The 18,056-nt window shown below is 49.0% G+C and overlaps 2 long non-coding RNA genes across 3 annotated transcripts; one reads left to right on the forward strand and one right to left on the reverse strand.

The window, feature by feature from the left end:
* The first annotated feature begins 6,224 nt into the window (after positions 1–6,224).
* Positions 6,225–17,623, forward strand: LOC310678416. Of its 2 annotated transcripts, XR_014511751.1 has the most exons (5): positions 6,225–6,389; positions 6,564–6,599; positions 12,603–12,708; positions 16,659–16,720; positions 17,503–17,623. It is a non-coding gene; the product is annotated as an uncharacterized lncRNA (long non-coding RNA). The 2 variants fall into 2 exon arrangements; XR_014511752.1 differs by lacking the exons at positions 6,225–6,389; positions 6,564–6,599; positions 12,603–12,708 and adding an exon at positions 13,810–13,900 and having other exon boundaries at positions 16,567–16,720.
* LOC310678414 lies at positions 8,490–13,792 on the reverse strand. Its single transcript, XR_014511750.1, has 3 exons — positions 13,718–13,792; positions 12,148–12,519; positions 8,490–8,585 (listed from the first exon to the last, which is right to left on the reverse strand). It is a non-coding gene; the product is annotated as an uncharacterized lncRNA (long non-coding RNA).
* Positions 17,624–18,056: the final 433 nt, after the last annotated feature.

Here is an 18,056-nt window from a genome sequence, read left to right on the forward strand (position 1 = left end):
CTAATCTGTATTAGTGCCCTGGGCTGCGCTATGCTTCTTCCAAGGCAGCCTACCCTAAGCTGGTACCTTCCAGATACTGTAAGACAGCAACTCCATCAGTGCCAGCTGGCATGGTCAGCGGAGGTGAGAGTTATAGTTCAATAACATGTGAAGGGCACCACGTTGAGGATGGCTGTCCTACGGCATCTGAACCTGACCATTATAAGGCGCAAGACACTGGGCTTTTCAAAAATCTCTTTCTTATTTAAATGCAGGCTGCTTCTGGAGTAGGGGATACACGGCTTATTTAACAACTGGAGATGCAGTTTGGAAGTATGATTTTGTATGCAAGTCATCCAGCACTCAGACGTTTTCCTCACCCAAATGATTCATACACAACACTTTCTGAGATAATTTCAAATGTATTTCTTGCTGTCGTTGTTTTTTAAAGATCTGGTGGTTTCAGAAATATGGCAGCCTTTACATTCTTCAAAGTATGGAGCACCGCAGGATAAATCCCATTTCCACCCAGGTCCATTCAGACACAGGCCCTGCCACACACCCCTAAGCTAACCTGCTGCCTTTGGGTGTGATGGAACATCACCAGACTAACATCTGACTGGATTCTGACCATGAAATGGAAGCAGGGTGGGGGGGGGGTTGTCTCAGGTAGCAAAATGCCCCGTAAACACCTTGTTGTTGTTGTTTAGTCGTCTTAGTCATGTTCGACTCTCCATGACCCCATGAACCAGAGCAAGCCTTGGAAACTCTCACTTTCTTCTCAAAGCTTCTCCTTTTTATGTCCATCAATTTTCTTGACAAAATACTGGAGTGGTTTGCCAATTCCTTCTCCACCTGTAAACACTAAATAGCAAAATTATAGTTACCATTTGCCTCTGAACTTTTGCTGGACAAACTCTCCACAGTTCAATTTTGAACCATCTCAGTTTTTACACGCTTTCTTGGGGTTGTGGGGTGTGGAGGGGTGGTGGTTGAGAGCAATATCTGTTTCTGGCTCCTGATGTTGTTTGTCACATGCATTCTGATGGTGCCAGGCACACAGACCTTATCATATTCATCCTCTGGGGAATTGCAGTTCCCTGCATTCTCAGCCATGGTTCAGAGCCTCTTGCAAATGTAACCACCCCTCCCCTGCCAAAAGCAGACTCCGTTCAGTAGCAAGATAGGGTATTGGATCTAGATGGGGGACTGCAAGCAAGTGAAACACTTGCAACAACAGAGAGATCGGACTCCAATCGAGAGACCCTCCTCCTAAGCAGAAGACTGCTTGGCTGGCTAATTTGGTCACGTAGTTCACAGCAATCAATGAGCGTTTCATTGAGAGTAAGGGGCAGGCATTAAAGAATTTCTGCACATAAGCTATGAAGCAGCTGGCTTTGTTATTCACATAGTTTCATGGTGATCAATGAGTTTCACTGAGAGTAAGGGGATAAAATTAAAGAACTTACGTGCATGTGCTTACAAAGCAGCCTCGTCAGCCTAAACTCAGACTGCCCATGTGCAGAAACTCATTTTACATTCTGACCCAGAGAAGATCTGGAGGAAGTGACTCTTGATTTCTAGTTGAGCATTACAAGCCGGACAAATTCCTATTCCAAACCAGGGAATTAGGAACTCGGCCAGCACATCTCTGCTCCCCAACCCACATTGATTCATAGTTTTTTCTCTTGCCACTAGGAAAAGGGAATCCTTTTCCTTGAAATGTTTGAAGGTGTCAAACTTTTCAAGTCCACAGCTGGACTTGGCCATAGCAGGACAAGAAACAGGCTTGCCAACAACATTCTTGCCTCACTGAAACAATATTATCCATGTTTGAAGTAGGTTCCGTGGGTTTATTCCCAGGTGAGTGTACATAAATAGCAGCCAGAATAATATTTATTAAGTCCCCTCCTCACCCCTGTGGCATAAATGCTCATTGTTATTTTGGAATACTATAGGTGATATCCAGTTAAATCATACTCAGAGTAGACCTATTGAAATCAGTGTCAATGTACTTAATGACACTGATCAGTGGTTGCTGGGCCATTAGGGTGAATGGGGCACTGCCACACCACGCTCAGCCTGTCCTCACCCAGTCCTCATCAGCCTACCTGCCTGCTAAATAGCCAATCCATGGAGAGATCTTGGCTGTCAGCTTCCTCCTTCTTAGCCTCAGTGTTGTTCTTGTAGAACTCAGCAGGAAGGAGGATGGGGACAAAACCAGAATTAGTTGGCTCCACCAGTCATTAGCTCCACCTACTGGTGGCCTCCCTGCCTTCCACCCTACCAGTCCCAATGGCATCAGCCATCTCTGAGTACACTGATCTCAGTGGATCTACCCTGAGTATGGCTTAATTGGATATATCTCCCAGAGTGCTGCTTGACTTTCTTTGTTGATATAGTCCCAGGAACCACAAATTATTTTCTTTTAAAGGGTGTTTGCATCCATAGTTGTTTAAATACAGAAATATTAATCTGAGAATGAATTTAAAGAAATCATTGTTCCTTCATTCACATCTTCCTTTTTCTATTTCCTTGGAGGGGGGGGGGGAAATCCCTGGTTCTTCCAGTACAGAACAGGTGAGTCTAGGTTTCATAACTAGCTTTGATTTGCAAAAAGGAAACATTTGTCAGGTTTCAAGGCCTGTGCAGAGCTGAAGAGGGATTTTCAGAAGCTGCGCTGTACAGGTGTGAAAGTTTCCACGATTATGACAGCCATGGCGCTACAAAGCTGCCAATCAAATTGTGCAGGGATTCCTCTCCAGCCCAACAGGAGGCATCATCACCATCTGGCTTCAGAACAGGGGAGACCAAATACTTATAGGCTTTCCACAAAGAATGTCTCCCTAGACAAGCAGTGGGTGCACTTCCCTGGCTACAGTAGATTTGAAGTGATTCTCCTTGTATTGTTTAGCAGTGGCTCCAGCTCTCCTCCCAAGGGCCCCTTTCACTGTAATTCTAACAGAGCACTGAAGTGTGACATCACAGCATTGCAGTGACCCAATTTCCAGCCAGTCAGCAAGAGCCAAGGCAGCACCGGGTATGTCCCTGGGATCCAAGAGAACTTTTCACACATGCCCTGTACATCTGCTCTCAGTTTCTCTTGCACGCTACACACGCACCTTCGCTTGCACTTGGAAGCCAACACACACACACCAACCATCACATCGCATGGCTACAGAGGCGTGCAGAAGATGCTGTTACAAACATTTGTAGTGCTAATAGCACACGATGCTGTGTTTTTGCCTCTAAAGGCAGTGGCTGCTTCCACACTTGCTGTTTTCACTGGTTGCTAGATTTGCTCACTATATCATAGCAATTGCAGGGAATCCAAACTTGGCTGCTGACAAGCTGTTGCATTCCAGTTTCGGGGGGGCTTTTAAAATAAATGTTGTATTCACCTTTGTCTTTAAAAAAACCTGTGCCATTTTTCTGATTTTCATGTGTGGACTGGCAAAGCTCTACAGCTGTACCAGGCATAAAAAGGCATCTGTGAGACAGGTCCCTTCCATATGACCTGCTTATTAAGCATTCATCCTGATTTGTTTGCAGGGAGATTTGACTAGGTTGTGTCAAGCGAGAGTTACCCCAAACTTTCCAGGGCACTTTCCTTATTACAAAAAGTCCAGCCCCAAATCAGCTTTAATTGCACAACCTGAATTTGCCAGTACAGTACGTGAATGAGTATCACCTGAAAATAGTGATACATTTAGAAATCATTGCTATAATTGAAATAGGAACACATCTCAGCCTGGATAGCTCAATTGGTTAGAGTGTGGTGTTGATAATGCCAAGCTTACAGGTTCAACCCCTGTATGGGACAGCTGCATATTTCTGCATTGCAGAATGACCCTCAAGATCCCTTCCAACTCTATGATTCTAGTGAAGAAGGCTGTGACCAGGTGACCTGTGCAGATGCTAACTGCGATGGAGAATTTCAAGACCCCCCACTGCATCACTCTCCCTTCTAAAGGTTCTTCATTCTTAAATTGGCCTTAGGCTGATAGGCAGTTGCCCTATCAAGATGCATGATCGCCTTACACACTGTGCTCTGGTCTGTGTGATCTGGAAAGATGTCCCTGCCTCCGCATAAAGTGCCGGAATATGTAATTGCTTCCTTTCAACTCAATGGGCATATCTACACCATAATATACATACAAGTGGTACCTCTGGTTACCTATTTAATTCGTTCTGGAGGTCTGTTCTTAACCTGAAACTGTTCTTAACCTGAAGCACCACTTTAGCTAATGGGGCCTCCTGCTGCCGCCAGAGCACGATTTCTGTTCTCATCCTGAAGCAAAGTTCTTAACCCGAGGTACTATTTCTGTATGTAACCCGAGATATCACTGTACTGGCTTGGTAGCCACTCTTTACCCCAGAGAGCCTTGAGAACTGCAGCCCTGTGGGTGGGGTCTGGCAATTCCAAACAGAATTCTCAGCATTCAACTACACTTCCCAGGATTCTCGTGGGGGTGCGGTGGGGCGAGCTGTAGCGCCGAGACACGCCCTCTATGCTGCAAACACACACACACCCGCTCCTTGCCTATCTCCAAAGTGCAGAGGCGCTGTGTTGTGCAGCACGGTTCCCGCGTCTCTTCTCCTTCCCTCTCCCTGGAAAGCATTTCCCAGCCTCCAGCCCCATCACCTGAAGTTTGATACTGCAACCCTAGCCGGGCATTGAGAGAGCGCTTGTTTTGTGCCGTCTTGGTCTGGCGCTTTGATTGGGCACTGGCTGGGCACTGTCGGCTGGAAGCTCTCCGGTCTCCCTCCCGTGACTGGCAGTGCCCATTCTTTGCCTTGCGACCGATGCAACGCGATAGCGGCTCAGTTATCAGCCGGCAGACAATGAGAGCCGGGGGGGGGGGATCGGTGGGGGGCACTCCAGTTACCGCCATGAATGTTTAATGCCTCCTGCCCCGTCAGACCTTCCGAAACCCGAGAGAGAGGTCATCTTCCCATTCTCTTCCTCCTCCTCCTCGCCCTCGTCCCTGGTTGATCCTTGCCCAAGAAAGTTCTCTCCAGGAAAGGGCCTTCCTCCGACAGTCCTCGCCCACCGCGCCCATCTCCCCGCCACGTGACTCTCCAAATTAAGAGGCAGCTCCTTTGTTTGCCATATCTGCGGCTCCCGCTTTCCGGCTCTGCTTCTCTCGCCACCTCCGTTTTCCCCACCACCAGACATTCCCCAGCATTTGGGGCGCTGCTGGGCTCTTCTCTGTCTCCCCCAGAGAACAAACTCCGCTAATCCGTATTTATTGATTGTGACGAGCGACGACGAGAGACCACTCCGGATTAATTAATCCAGATCGAACCATTCAGATTAGCGCAGGATTGCGCCTCTTGACAGCACTGCCTCATCAGCAGGAGCCGAAAGAGGAACGGCGCCCTTTTTCTCATTCAGATTGGGCGAGGGTGCAAAAGGGGAGGTTAAAAAAAAAGTTAAGGAGTTAACTCATTCACAAGCCCCTGGTCACGTGCGTCAAGAGCTGTGTTTAACCCTTGCGCTCCTTCCCCTCCCTCGCAGTTTGTGACCTCCGGAATCAGCCCTCTCCCTTTCCCCCGAGACGCTCCCTCTTTTATCATCCTGCCCAGATCTGCTCCGCCAGCGGCCTGGCTGATGTCCTCTCAGCGTCCTCGCCCGCGCACCTGCCTCTCAGCACAGCGCTGCGCCAGGGCGGACAGGGCAAGGGAGAGAGGCAGGGCGGCTGGCACAGTAGATCGGGAGGGGGGCGGTGAAAACCTTCGACAGGGTCAAGGGGACCCCTCTCTCCGGCTTGCTTCCCAGGGCTACCGTTCTTACTACTTTGGCCTCGCTTCCCCACCATGCCCTTCAGCTCTTGACCTGCGGCGGGGAGGAGAGGGGGCGAGAGGGAGCAGGAACAGCACCTGGGGAGCAGGACCAGGAGGCAGTTGGCTGAGAAATTCGCGGACGGAGGAAGGGAATGCAACAGCACTGGACTTTTTCCTCCCCAGCAAAAGAGAAACTCGTTGGGATTCAGCCTAGATTGGGTGTGGGGCGGGAGGCCATTGTCCTTCCCGTCGGGCTGTAGTGCGGTGTGAATGGGGCGCGCGAGACAGGATGACACCTTCCCCGGTGGCTGGTAGGGCGGAAGGCAGGGAGGCCAACGGTAGGTGGCGCTAGAGAGTGCCAGGCCATGCTGCGTCCCAGGTTGTCACCATCCTCCCTCTCAGTGTTGCCCTGGTGGACGTCAGCAGCGTGGAGGTTGGGAACAAAACTGGAATGAATCGGTTCCGCCTGCCAGGGCTTCTGACTCCACCGGCTTCTGGCCTCGCTGCCTTCTGGCCTTGGGGTACCCGTCCCCGCTGTAACCTAGATAGGAGATATCCTTTGGATTTTATGCTTCAGGAGCCAACATCTCTTGGGTTAACGCTTCCCGCATCTGCACCCTTGGGTAGGTATATTTCCCCCAAAGCAGCGGTGCAAAAATCCTTGGGCCTTCCCTGCTCTGCACCCCCCTTCTTCCACTTCACCTTTCCTTTTTTCCTCCTTTTCCTCTCTCCCTTCCCCCCTCATCTGTATTCTGTCTTAATTAACACGTTTCCCCCTTTCTATTTGCGATCCCCAGAACATGAAACACGTTCCCTGGAATTTGCAGTCATGAGTAAGTGGCAACCAGCTCCTTCCCTCCCACTCCCGAATGCTCCAGTGCCAAGGATTAACTCTTTCCCTTACATACAATTATAATAAACATTATAATGGCTAGCAGCGTAGGATCCATAAAGTCATGAGGCCCGAGAGAAGTGGATCCATCATAGCCTGGCTGGATTCTGGATTCACTGGCTGAACTTGGGACAGGTCACTTTCTCCTCCTCCTCCTCCAAATAGATTTTCTTAAGGGTCCAAACTTGACAAAAGTAACCACAGGGCAGGTAACCATATGTGGTGTGATGCAATTCAGGTGCCGTATGGAAGCTTAATCATCAACTCAGTTACCGGTAAGTCCTGCCACAGCCTTCTTCACATGGACAGAGGCTTTATGGTGGAGGATGTGTCAGTTCCTCATGCCCAAGGTTTCATATTTGGAAAAAAAATGCAAGTAGCAACCTTCCTCATTGTGAGAAAAGTCTGTATGAAGGCTAATAAGGCTGCATTCCCGTGCACACTTTTCTGGAAGTAAGCAGCATTTAACTTAATAAGGGCTTACTTCTGAGTAGACATGTATGCAGCAAACTACCCTCTCCTTGAAAATGCTCCTTGATGTGGCAGTTCGGTTGGAACTTCCATTGGCTCTAATGGGAGGCTGCTTTATGCACAGGAAGGAACAGGAAGGGAGGTAGACCTGGACAAAAAGGCCCCCATGGATCAGTTCTGGCCCACCAGCTGGAGGTCTGTATAGGATTGCATTGTGTATTACTTTGCAGGAAGAAAGGCAGGATAGAGAGACAGCTTTGCTTTGGTATTGCTTCATTCCTTAAAGGGTCATAACCTTTTGCTCTGATAAGCAAGGTGCTATCTATCGGCCAATACTGTATTCACCATTTTGATTTGCCTATTATCCCTAGGGAACTGTGTTAAAAGATGGAATGCCATCTTTTAAAATGTGTAACGGAGATTAACCTGTAGGGTTTTTTCTTTTCTTTTTTAAAACTAGCTCCATGCATCCATATGTATTGAACAATTCACAGTAGAGAGGTGAAATGGTTTAGCCCTCACTTCCTTGGATTTGAAGGCCATGGCATCATTACTTTTAATGATTTGGGATTGTACCCATTATCTCAATTATGCAGATAGGAAAACAGAGGTGCAGGGAGGAGAAAGGTGATCCTTGGTTGGAGTCATTCAAGAGAGCAATGTTAGGGCACCCAGATTTCCAGAACGATCGTTTTTTAAATATTCTGTCTCTAGGCAACATCCCCTGTGATTTTCTTGCTCATAGGACATTTTGGAAAATGCAATTAACATTTTGTCACAGTATTGGAAACCGAAGCATTTGTCTGTTCACAGCCACCTTTTTCTTCTGCTACTTATGGTCTCCTTTCTGTTTTATTTTTTGCAAACCTAATCTATTTTGAAATTTTAATGGCCTGGAGCTCCTTACCCCTCATTTCAGACAGATTGTCTGAAGAACAATTTTCATACTGCACTATTACTTTTGTCTCCTGTAAGTGTGATACACTGAAATGTTTTCCTTTACTTCAAAATGAATGTTCATTGTTTTCTTTGGAACTGGAAATGAGGTTTAGGAGGAGGTCAAGGAGATTATTTTGCTCCTCAAAATTTCAAACTTCTCATGCAGATATTTGTTTGAGAATGAGTTACAAGTGTTTCTAAAGCAATATGAAAGCCCAGTCCCATCATACCTGTCACCTGTGACCAAGAGGGGCTGCGGTTTAGCTTACAGCATTTAGCTTACAGCACAATTATTCTAGCCATGCCAACTCAAGTCCTACTGAATTCAAACTACCATCTCTCTTTCCACACACAGCACCTGTCATCATGAAGGGCATTTTGCCAGTGTAATAACAACAAAAATAGATTTCCTTTTTAAAACTTCATTTTGGTGTTTCATTATTATAAAAAAAGCTGTTTTCCAGTAAAGGTGTGGGGCTTGTTGACATCTCAAGCGATTCTGTCTCCGAAGCTCCTCCTGTAATGCATAATAGTGGTTAAAGACCGTCAGAACAAAAGTGGGGCAATGAGGGTGAAAATCCCCACTGGGTGACCTTGGACCATTCACTGTCTCTCAGCCTGGGCCTACCTTGCAGGGTTGGTGTGAGGTTCAAAGGGGAGAAGAAGGGAGGGGAAAACACTGTGTACCATTCTTGCATTCTTTGGAGAAAGGACGGGGTGGGACAACTCGGATTTTTGAAAGAAACAATGCACGCCCATCATCATCAGGGCCATGTTCCATGGGGGGGGGGGGCTCTTAGCAATGGGACTATGCATGGGCCTCCAGCGCTGCAGCCTTTGCTTTCAAGGCTTTCTGGCCTTGAAGGCCTGACCACCGGATGCTCTGTGCCAAGAAAGCGAGACACCCAGAGGCATAGGAGCCAATGTCCCTTTGGGCCCTCTCAAGTTGATGGGCACTGCTATTCAAATAGTGTGCGTGCCATGTGATCGATTCCCTCCCCCCCCCCCCATTTTATTCAAGTTGGCACCTCTGCCCAGAGAGACGGGGTGGGGTTTGCTGTGCGTGGCGATCCTGGCACCACGCGGCAGGCGACGAAGGAGGTCTTCCTGACGAGGAAGAAGGCGCCGGGCCAGCCAGGATCGGCGTGTGCTGTTCTGCTCAGGGCAGGACTCCTCGCTGCTGCTCTTGTTGTTTTAAAGGAAAGAGGGAGCGGCCCGCCTTTCCTCGCCTTCCTGGAACCGACGCCCCCGCGCTCGAGAAGTCCGTGTTCCCGAATGGGCGGCAGTTTAGTGCCGTGGATCGAAATGTACTCTGCATGCGCCCCGGAGACGCGCGTCCCGAGGGCTTCGCGCCCCTCCCCTGGATGGAAAGAGGGGCTGATGAGCGCTTCGCGCGCGCACTCTCCAGCCTTTTTTGGGACCTCCTTGTACTGTAATACGAAGATAGAGAAAGCCGAAGCTCCCAGCTCAAGCCGAGCTCCAGGGGATTCTCCGGCTTCCTCCCGGCCCGCTCCCTCCATGAATGAAAGGGGCGGGGCGAGAGGGGGCGGGGCCTGAAAGAGAACCCGCCCTTCCTGCTATCTCCCCATCGGGAGATGAGGGGTTTAATCCTTCCTGGTGCTTGTCTCTGCTGGGCCCCCACTTCCATCCATCCATCGCCCCCCCCCCCAATCCCGGCCCCCGCAGGAGGAGATGCAGCCCTTTCGCGCCATCTGTTCCCTGTTAAGCAGCAAAAAACACGTTGTTTTCCCGTTCTCAGCCCCTCGGTTTGCTCATCGCTGCTGCCTTCCCCCGCGCCCCGGGATTATTATTATTATCTCGAAGCATATTTGTGGCGGGGGTGGGGGGGGGGAGAGGAGAGTGGTGAATGGTCATCAGATACTCCCCTCTCCTGCGATTCTCACGGCTCCTGTCCCTTTAAGAGCTAATCGGCAGGCAGAAGTTCAAGAAGTAAAGCTGGGAGGGGTTGGCCAGAAAGCTGCACCTGTTGAGCGACTGCCTGTTGGGAAGCACTGAAAAGGCTTCGGGTGCGGGAGGGATATATATAATCTCAACTGGCCTCAGTTTGCATGAAGTTTCTTTGAACCTTGAATTAAACGCAGGAATTAAGTCCAAAATGCTTCCTCTCTACGTTCCCTTCCTATACAGTATATAGGAATGGCTCGGAGGTGGGGGTGGGCAGAGAGAGGAGCCGGCAGGGCTGACCTGACACCCCAGGAAACGCCTGCGGAGTTGTTTCTACACTGCGCTGCTAGCCTTGCCTAAGGGCTATTCTCTTTAGGGCACACTCAGCGCCACCCCACTGTATCCATTGCATTGTACCTCCGATCAAGAGATCCTTATGGAGTGGATCTCCACCCCACACAATACGCCCAGGCATTCTTCTATTGTGAACAGAAAACGAGCAGATGGTAGTTATTCGGACTAATGAATCCCAAGTCCCCAAGATGAAGTATTTTATATGTGGTGGAAAGATGGTTACACTCTTTTATTCCAGATTAATTAACCGCTAGCAACTCCCTCCCCCATCCCCTGTTAAATGTCTTTAAAACCACTAATACCTACCTACCTACATCTATCTATCTATATCTATCTATCTATCTATCTATCTATCTATCTATCTATCTCTATCATCTATTCACTACTTGTGTGCGCGCGTGCATTTGAATGCATTAGCATCGCCATATAGATAATAATGCATTATAAGAGGAGGGGAAATCCACTCTTTTGTCAGCCCTCGATCATTTGGCTTTCTTTCTTTCTTTCTTTCTTCCTTTCTTTCTTTCTTTCTTTCTCCCTGATCCTGTCCTTTTAACAGCAGCCTGGCGTGAAGAAATGTAGCAAACTAAGCCTGGCATTCACCGGCTTCCTTTCTGCTTGCAGGGTGCTGCCCAAAGCGCAGGAGCCCTGCTAGAAGTTGACACCCATAGCCTTGTTCCACAGTAGGAATCGTGGCTATTGGGGGCCCAGTTTCTGATCTATGTGGTTCCTTACAACCCACAAGGGTCGCAGCACAGGTGAGAAGAGTCGTAGCTCCGTGGGGAGAGCTTCGGCTTTGCACGCAGAAGGTCTCAGGTTCAGTCTCCGGCATTTCCAGGCAGGGTCCGAAGAGACTCCTGCCTAGGGGTCGCTGGACCAGGGATGGAGAAGCTTTGGTTCTGCGGATGCGGCAGGACTCCAGCTCCCGTCATCCCTGTCCGTTGGCCATGTTGGCCAGGGCTGGTGGGAGTCCAGCATCATCAGGCGGGCTTCAGGGAGGTGGATGGGCCAGTGGTCCTTTGGCTTCAGCTTCGGACTATGTTCCAGTAGTGGTTGGGGGCTAGCATGCCAGCCTCCTCTTGGTAAACCAGACGTGTGGTGCAGGCGACAGACCCGGGACAGCAGATCAGACTGTGGGGCTGGTTTCTTCGACAGCTCAACGGGCCAAAGGGGGCTAATAATAACACCACTGAACTCATCAATTAACTCATGTCTCATAGGAGGGAGAGCAGATAGGCAAATGGGAAAATAGTCCAAAGTCTTTGGGAAAGACTACTGATTGATTGATTGATTGATTGATTGATTGACTAATCGACTGATTAATTGATTGATTGATCATCTTAGTGTTTTTGGTAGCCACGAAGTTGTAGAAGCACATGAAAAACTCCTGGTTACTGACGAAGTCAAGACTTCCTTGCTTGGCCCTTGTAACTAAGGGGCACTTCTTGCGAAAATACTGTAATGCGGACTTTCGACAACTTGATAAGCATCTCTTCACCCCAGGTGTCGCGGTGAGTGCCTCTCCATACAGAGAGCACCTACGAAGGGCTAAATACTAAGTGGGGTGGGGTGTACCTGCGGCATTCCATGTTTCTGCATCCCATCTAACATTGAAATGTTAAATTACTAATACTTCATTTCTGCACACGTTGCCGTCGCTAAATTATGCATTCCATCTCTTGAAGGAGAAAATGCTTTAATAAATGAATGAGAGCTGGATGTGAGCTATGTTGGCTGCGACAGTCCCCCCCCCCCCGTTTTACGCGGGGCGGGGTCTCTGTATCCCCCCACCCCACCCTCTCACCCACCCCCTATCTCACCTCTTGACTGGGCGCTGCGTCCCCTGCTTGCTGCCTCCGGAGGAGAGTGACATAGTTCTGCAGTGCCACCTGCTGGACGTAACTTTCCACTGCACCGTCAAACGCACCAAACTCTGCCAAGGCATGGCTTAAGCGCCGTTAAGCAATTTGCTTCTCTGCGCACATGAAGAATTGAAATGATGCTTCGTTCCTGCTTCAGCCACAATATCCTGGAGCATCTGGGCCTGACGGTCCCTCCTCTGCCATCTTGCCAAGGCCTGCCATTTCTTAATGCCCCAACAGGGCCTCTTTTGCTAGCGACAACACCCTCTCTCCCTCTCTCATATCAGTCCCTGGCTCAACATCCTCACTGCCCTTCCTTAAGTCTTATTCCTTATCTGCTGGTGGTTCTCACTCGCTGGTGTGGAGAAAACAGATAGACACAAGTTTTTCTTCTCTCTGCCTTATCATACTAGAGTTCAGGATGAACCAACGAAACTGAAGGTTTGAAGATTCGGGACAGATGAAAGAAAATGCTTCTTCACTTGGCCTATAGTTAAACTATGGAATTTGGTCCCACAAGTATGTATGTATGTATGTATGGCAGGCATGGCCAAACTTGGCCCTCCAGATGTTTTTGGGACTACAATTTCCATCATCCCTGACCACTGGTCCTATTAGCTAGGGATGATGGGAGTTGTAGTCCCAAAACAGCTGGAGGGCCCTGTTTGGCCATGCCTGATTTATAGCCTTTCCCTCCAAGGAGCTCAAGGTTCTCCCCCGCCTCCCCCACAACACCCCTGTGAGGTAGGTTAGGGCTGAGAGGCCAAAACCGGCTCAAGGTCACCCAGTGAGCTTTGTGGTCCAGTGTGGATTTGGTCTAACCACTACACCACACTGGCTCTCAAGCAGTGACCGCCACTGCCTTGGGTGGCTTTAAAAGAGGATTAGATAAATCAATGGAGGACGAGGCTGTCTATGGCTACTAGTCATGAGATTCAAAGGTCGGGAGAGCGCTGTTGCTCTCGTGTTCTGGGCTTCCCATGGGCATCTGGTTCACCACTGTGAGCATGGAGGCCGCAGCTGGTGGACCTTTGGTCTGATCCAGCAGGACTCCACTTAGGGAGCATTATAAGAACCTGAAGCCATGGCTGCGAAAGTTCAGCTTCTAACAGAAGATGGCTCCAGGCAATGGTCTTGGGTTGCATTCTATTTCAGGGCTGCTAATACCATGGCATTTGGAGCCTCCCACAGGCAAGAGCACCCATACTTGCCCCTCCCTTAGGGCAATGGGCACAGGCAATGATGGCAGGCAGGTTTTTTTTTGCAGTGGGCACTTTTGCCTGAACCCCCCAGCATCAAGCAGACCTAATGAATCAGGGGGAGTGAGGGCAGGGTGCGTGGGTTGGTGGGAGAACGGGCAGCCTGCATGAAATGACTGCACTTGTTGAAATTCCTACAGGAGGCTCTTGAGAAATAAATGATGGCTTCTGGGATACCCTAGCACTAATAATAAACAGAAGGGATGAAGGATGCAATCTCCTTTATAGCACTAATGCGTTGGCCCTCTGCCTCCTCGTCTAGCCAAGACACTCATAGAGAGGAGTCAGGAGGAAGTGTGGGCCTCTTTGGCAACCGCCCCTGCTTCCCTAGGGAGGCCCATCTCTCTTGCTGTGGGATCCGCTGACCTTGGGCTGATTCACACATGCTCACTCATCACGATCACTTGCCAACTGCAGCATCAGCAGCTGCATGTGCGAACGAACCATCCCAGGTATGTAACCCTCGTGGGCAGAACTTCCACATAGCAAAGCAGAGTCACACAGTCTGCATCAAGTGCAGAGAAACAGCTGTTTCCCTTTCTGCAGGGAGAAGTCAGCTCCATGCTAAGAAAAGGGCAGATCTTCCCGGAAGAAGTGTGACCTACTTAAGACAGTGTGGTCAGGGATCTTCCACCCTTTTCCCTCTCTGCTCCTTCCTGATCCTGTGCCAGGTTGATTCATAGCATGAGGCCACACCTGACACCTCTAAAATTCATGATTAATATTTTCCTGGTGTTTTTAAAAAAATCTTTTTATGGCGGCCCTCCCCCAATACAGACACATTTTCTCCTTTTATTTCAGAGATGGTTTATAAGGCAATGTTTGGTTTTAATTTAGCTTCCCCCTTCTCCCTCCCACCCCTGATTCAATCCATAGTTGCTCTTTGCTGCATTGAGATCCTGCCTTGTAACTTTGGCCTGATCTGTGTCTCTGGGCCGGAGGCTGTTGTTCTCTGGTTATGTATTCAATAAAGCCCTCCATTGGTTCTACATAATTCACCCTGGTAAGATATATTCTCATTCAACAGTACTGCAGAGGGATTTGAAGCAGCCCATCTTAGCACCGGTTTCAATATGCACTTCATAGTGACTCATATGTCTTAATGGCTGGCCCATCTCCTTGAACGTCTTTAAATCTTGATTGCTCGCTCTGGTAGTCAGGGCATTGATTAGCCAAAGGAGCAATAATATATACTCACCACTAAAATGTTTTGAGAGCATCTCCCTCCACCCTGTTAATGCTGGGGGCTGGGGAGGGGACAGCTGGCAGGGAGACAGGAGGAGAATAGAACTAGCAGCTTAGCACATCAAAGGGTGGAGCGGGGAAGGGGCTTAATCAGTTTATATTTATTGCATATTTATCCCAGACTGGATTCCAGTTGCTCAAGGCAAGTGCACACATAGGTCTTTTTACCTTCACAATAATAACAACATTTTTTATGGAAGGCTAGAGTGCAAGATCACCATGCAAGCTTTGAGCTGAACATTGATTTGAAGCTAGGGTTGTGTATGCACCACACATTTAAAGCACACACACATCAAGACTCATAGGAACTGTTGTTTAACCCTCAAATAGCTACAGTTCCCAGCACCCTTAACCAACTACAGTTCCCAGGATTCTTTGGGGTGGGGAATGTGCTTTTAATATGCTTAAATTGTATGATTTGCCCCACCTAGTCGCCCAGATCATAGCCCTCTAACTACTGGACCACATCAGCTTCCAAAAATATCACACTCTCCTCTTGCATGGGATTGAAATCATCTCCCATCCAAGGATCTACACCTACTTAACTTTAGAATCACTGCAGCATCAGGTATTCCCTGACTATTCGCTGTACTTGAAGGCCTCATTCAGCCCCGTATTTTTAAAAAACGAGGGCAGCCACCATGGGAGAAAAGTATGATGAAGAAGAGTGTGAACCATACTGTAAGGAAGGAGCTGGGAATGGATTCATTTTCTGCCCACAAGGAATTTCATTTCATTTGTCCAGAAGAAGAGCTATTTGTTTCCCAATGGGAAGGATCCAGGAAACTGATGATGGCAGAGATTCCAAACATGGCAGAATGAATGCACACACCATTCACCTATGCAAAATGTTAACAACTAGATCCTTTTTAATCCTTGAAGAAACTAACAGGAAAACAAAAAGGGAAATGTCAGAGGGGGGCAGAGGCATATCTCTGTGTGCCCTTGTGCCCTTGGCAAGGAGCTGAGAGCCAGCATGGTGCAGTGGTTAAGAGCGGTGGACTAGTAATCTGGTGAACTGGGTTCACGTCTCCGCTCCTCCACATGCAGCTGCTGGGTGACCTTGGGCCAGTCACACTTCTCTGAAGTCTCTCAGCCCCACTCACCTCACAGAGTGTTTGTTGTGGGGGAGGAAGGGAAAGGAGAATGTTAGCCACTTTGAGACTCCTTCGGGTAGTGATAAAGCGGGATATCAAATCCAAACTCTTCTTCTTCTTCTGTATCAGAAGGTTAGAGTGCAATATAGTGCAAACTTTGAGCTGAGCATGGAATTTGAACCTTCTCCCCTCTCTCCCTCTCTCTCTCAAAAAAGCACTTTATCACAATAGCCAACTTAGAAATTACAGTGGTACCTCAGGTTACATACGCTTCAGGTTACATATGCTTCAGGTTACAGACTCTGCTAACCCAGAAATAATGCTTCAGGTTAAGAACTTTGCTTCAGGATGAGAACAGAAATTGTGCTCCGGTGGTGCAGCAGCAGCAGGAGGCCCCATTAGCTAAAGTGGTGCTTCAGGTTAAGAACAGTTTCAGGTTAAGAACGGAACGAATTAAGTACTTAACCTGAGGTACCATTGTACTACATTTTACACAACTCAGGTACTCAAAGTGACTGCAGTGAGAAGAGGAGGCGAGGAGGAAGGGCAAAAAAATTGGCATGAGAAGGATGGGAAGCTTCTCCCACGTTTGATTTCGCCACAACAGTGGCAACATGTCACCACACGCATATGTGTCCTGCACACCATAGTCTGATACATGATTTGTGTGCCTCTGGCAGGAGCCAAGCTCACCAACCCCTAGTGGTTGAGAGGGCTGTTCTGGCCAACATCTTCAAAGCCTTGGTTACACCTCGCCCTTCTCTGCACCCACCCAGGAGCCATAGAGATTTGGGGACTTTGCATGCAATTGGGGCTTTCACCTGAGTCAACATGCCTAGAATCGGACTTCTTTTCCACCGACTTGCAGGAACAAGTCAAACCGCAGAGCAGCGAGAGGAAGTGAGGCCTGAGATGTCAGCGAAGAGAACGGTAGGTGCTGGAGGGTGTCATGAATTAGCCTCAAAACCACAAGCAGCAGCAGCAGGTGCAGCAGAGGAAGGCAGAGCGTGTCAGTGAAAGGGCAAAGCCTTTGCAAAGGAGGCACTCAGAGTATCCAGGGCCGGCCCTACCATTAGACACAGTGAGGCAACCTCAGCCAATCTGCCTGACCCCCACCCTGCAGCCCAGGATTAAAGGGAACATAAAGTGTGGTAATGGCCTATGTGAGAAGCTTGCTCATTCTATCATGCCCTTTTGATTAGGCTTCCTAAGGTATTGCCTGTTGGTGGCACTTGTGTCTCAGCTCAGGCTCTGCACTAGTCTTTTTGCTTAACTCCTCACCCAATAGGAAAGAGTCCCACCCTGTCGCTGTGGGGGCAGCACATCCTGCCCAACCCCGCCCCCCTCCACCCAACATCAACCATTGCAGGAAATTGAGCAGCTTCCGGTTTCTTTCCAGTTGCTGTTGCAGCCCCAGACTGACATGGCTGCAGCACCAGCTCAGTTCTCCCAAGGCTTCTTTAAACTCTGCTCCCTCATTTTCCTTGTAATCATTTGGTGTGGTGAGTGTTTTCATGTGAGCATGGGCCTGACACTCAAACTCAGGGTGGTGGCCTGGGCCATTGCCATCCTTGGGGAGCCCTATATCCTCCAGTGTGTCTGGAACTGGTGCCTTTTCTTACTTAACCTCCCTTGGCTCAGTGAATCCACAGTCTCTCTCCAGGGATTTTCTTCCACAGCCCCACCTGATTTTGCCCTTTCTCTCCATTTAGCTTTGTTGGTCATTGGAGCTACAGTGAAGGTCACCCAGGAGCCTCTCTTCGCCAGCATGTTGCAAAAGGGGCGCCAGACACTCAACTGCTCACATTCAGAAAGCTCAACCTATAATTTCTTCTGGTATCGCCAGCTGCCTGGGAAGAAAGAGCTACAGCATATCGGGAGCCTCTTTGAGTACAACGAGAAGCTGACCGAGTCAGAAGGGTGGCTGAGTGGGAATTGGCTGGAGAATGGAAAGAGAATGAGTCTTGTTCTTCAAGGTCCTCAGCCTAGTGACACAGGGCTGTATCTGTGTGCTGTAAGGGACACTGTGAAACGGGCAGGAACTGCGGCTGGTGCAAAACCGAGTGCCAGTGTCAAACAGCCCCAGCTCCTTCCTCGTGCTGCTGGCACACTTCCAATACCACATAAGTGCAGTATCACTTCCCACAACCAGTGGGCATCCTGGTGCCATCATCTGCATCAGGGACACACAGCTCAAGGAGCTGTGCAGAGGAACAGTCCTGATGTCAGATGTGTGCAACATTACTTCCCATAATCTATCTGTGTA

The sequence above is a fragment of the Podarcis tiliguerta genome (genome assembly GCF_965153285.1).
Source record: "Podarcis tiliguerta genome assembly, chromosome: 1".
Lineage (NCBI taxonomy): Eukaryota > Metazoa > Chordata > Lepidosauria > Squamata > Lacertidae > Podarcis > Podarcis tiliguerta.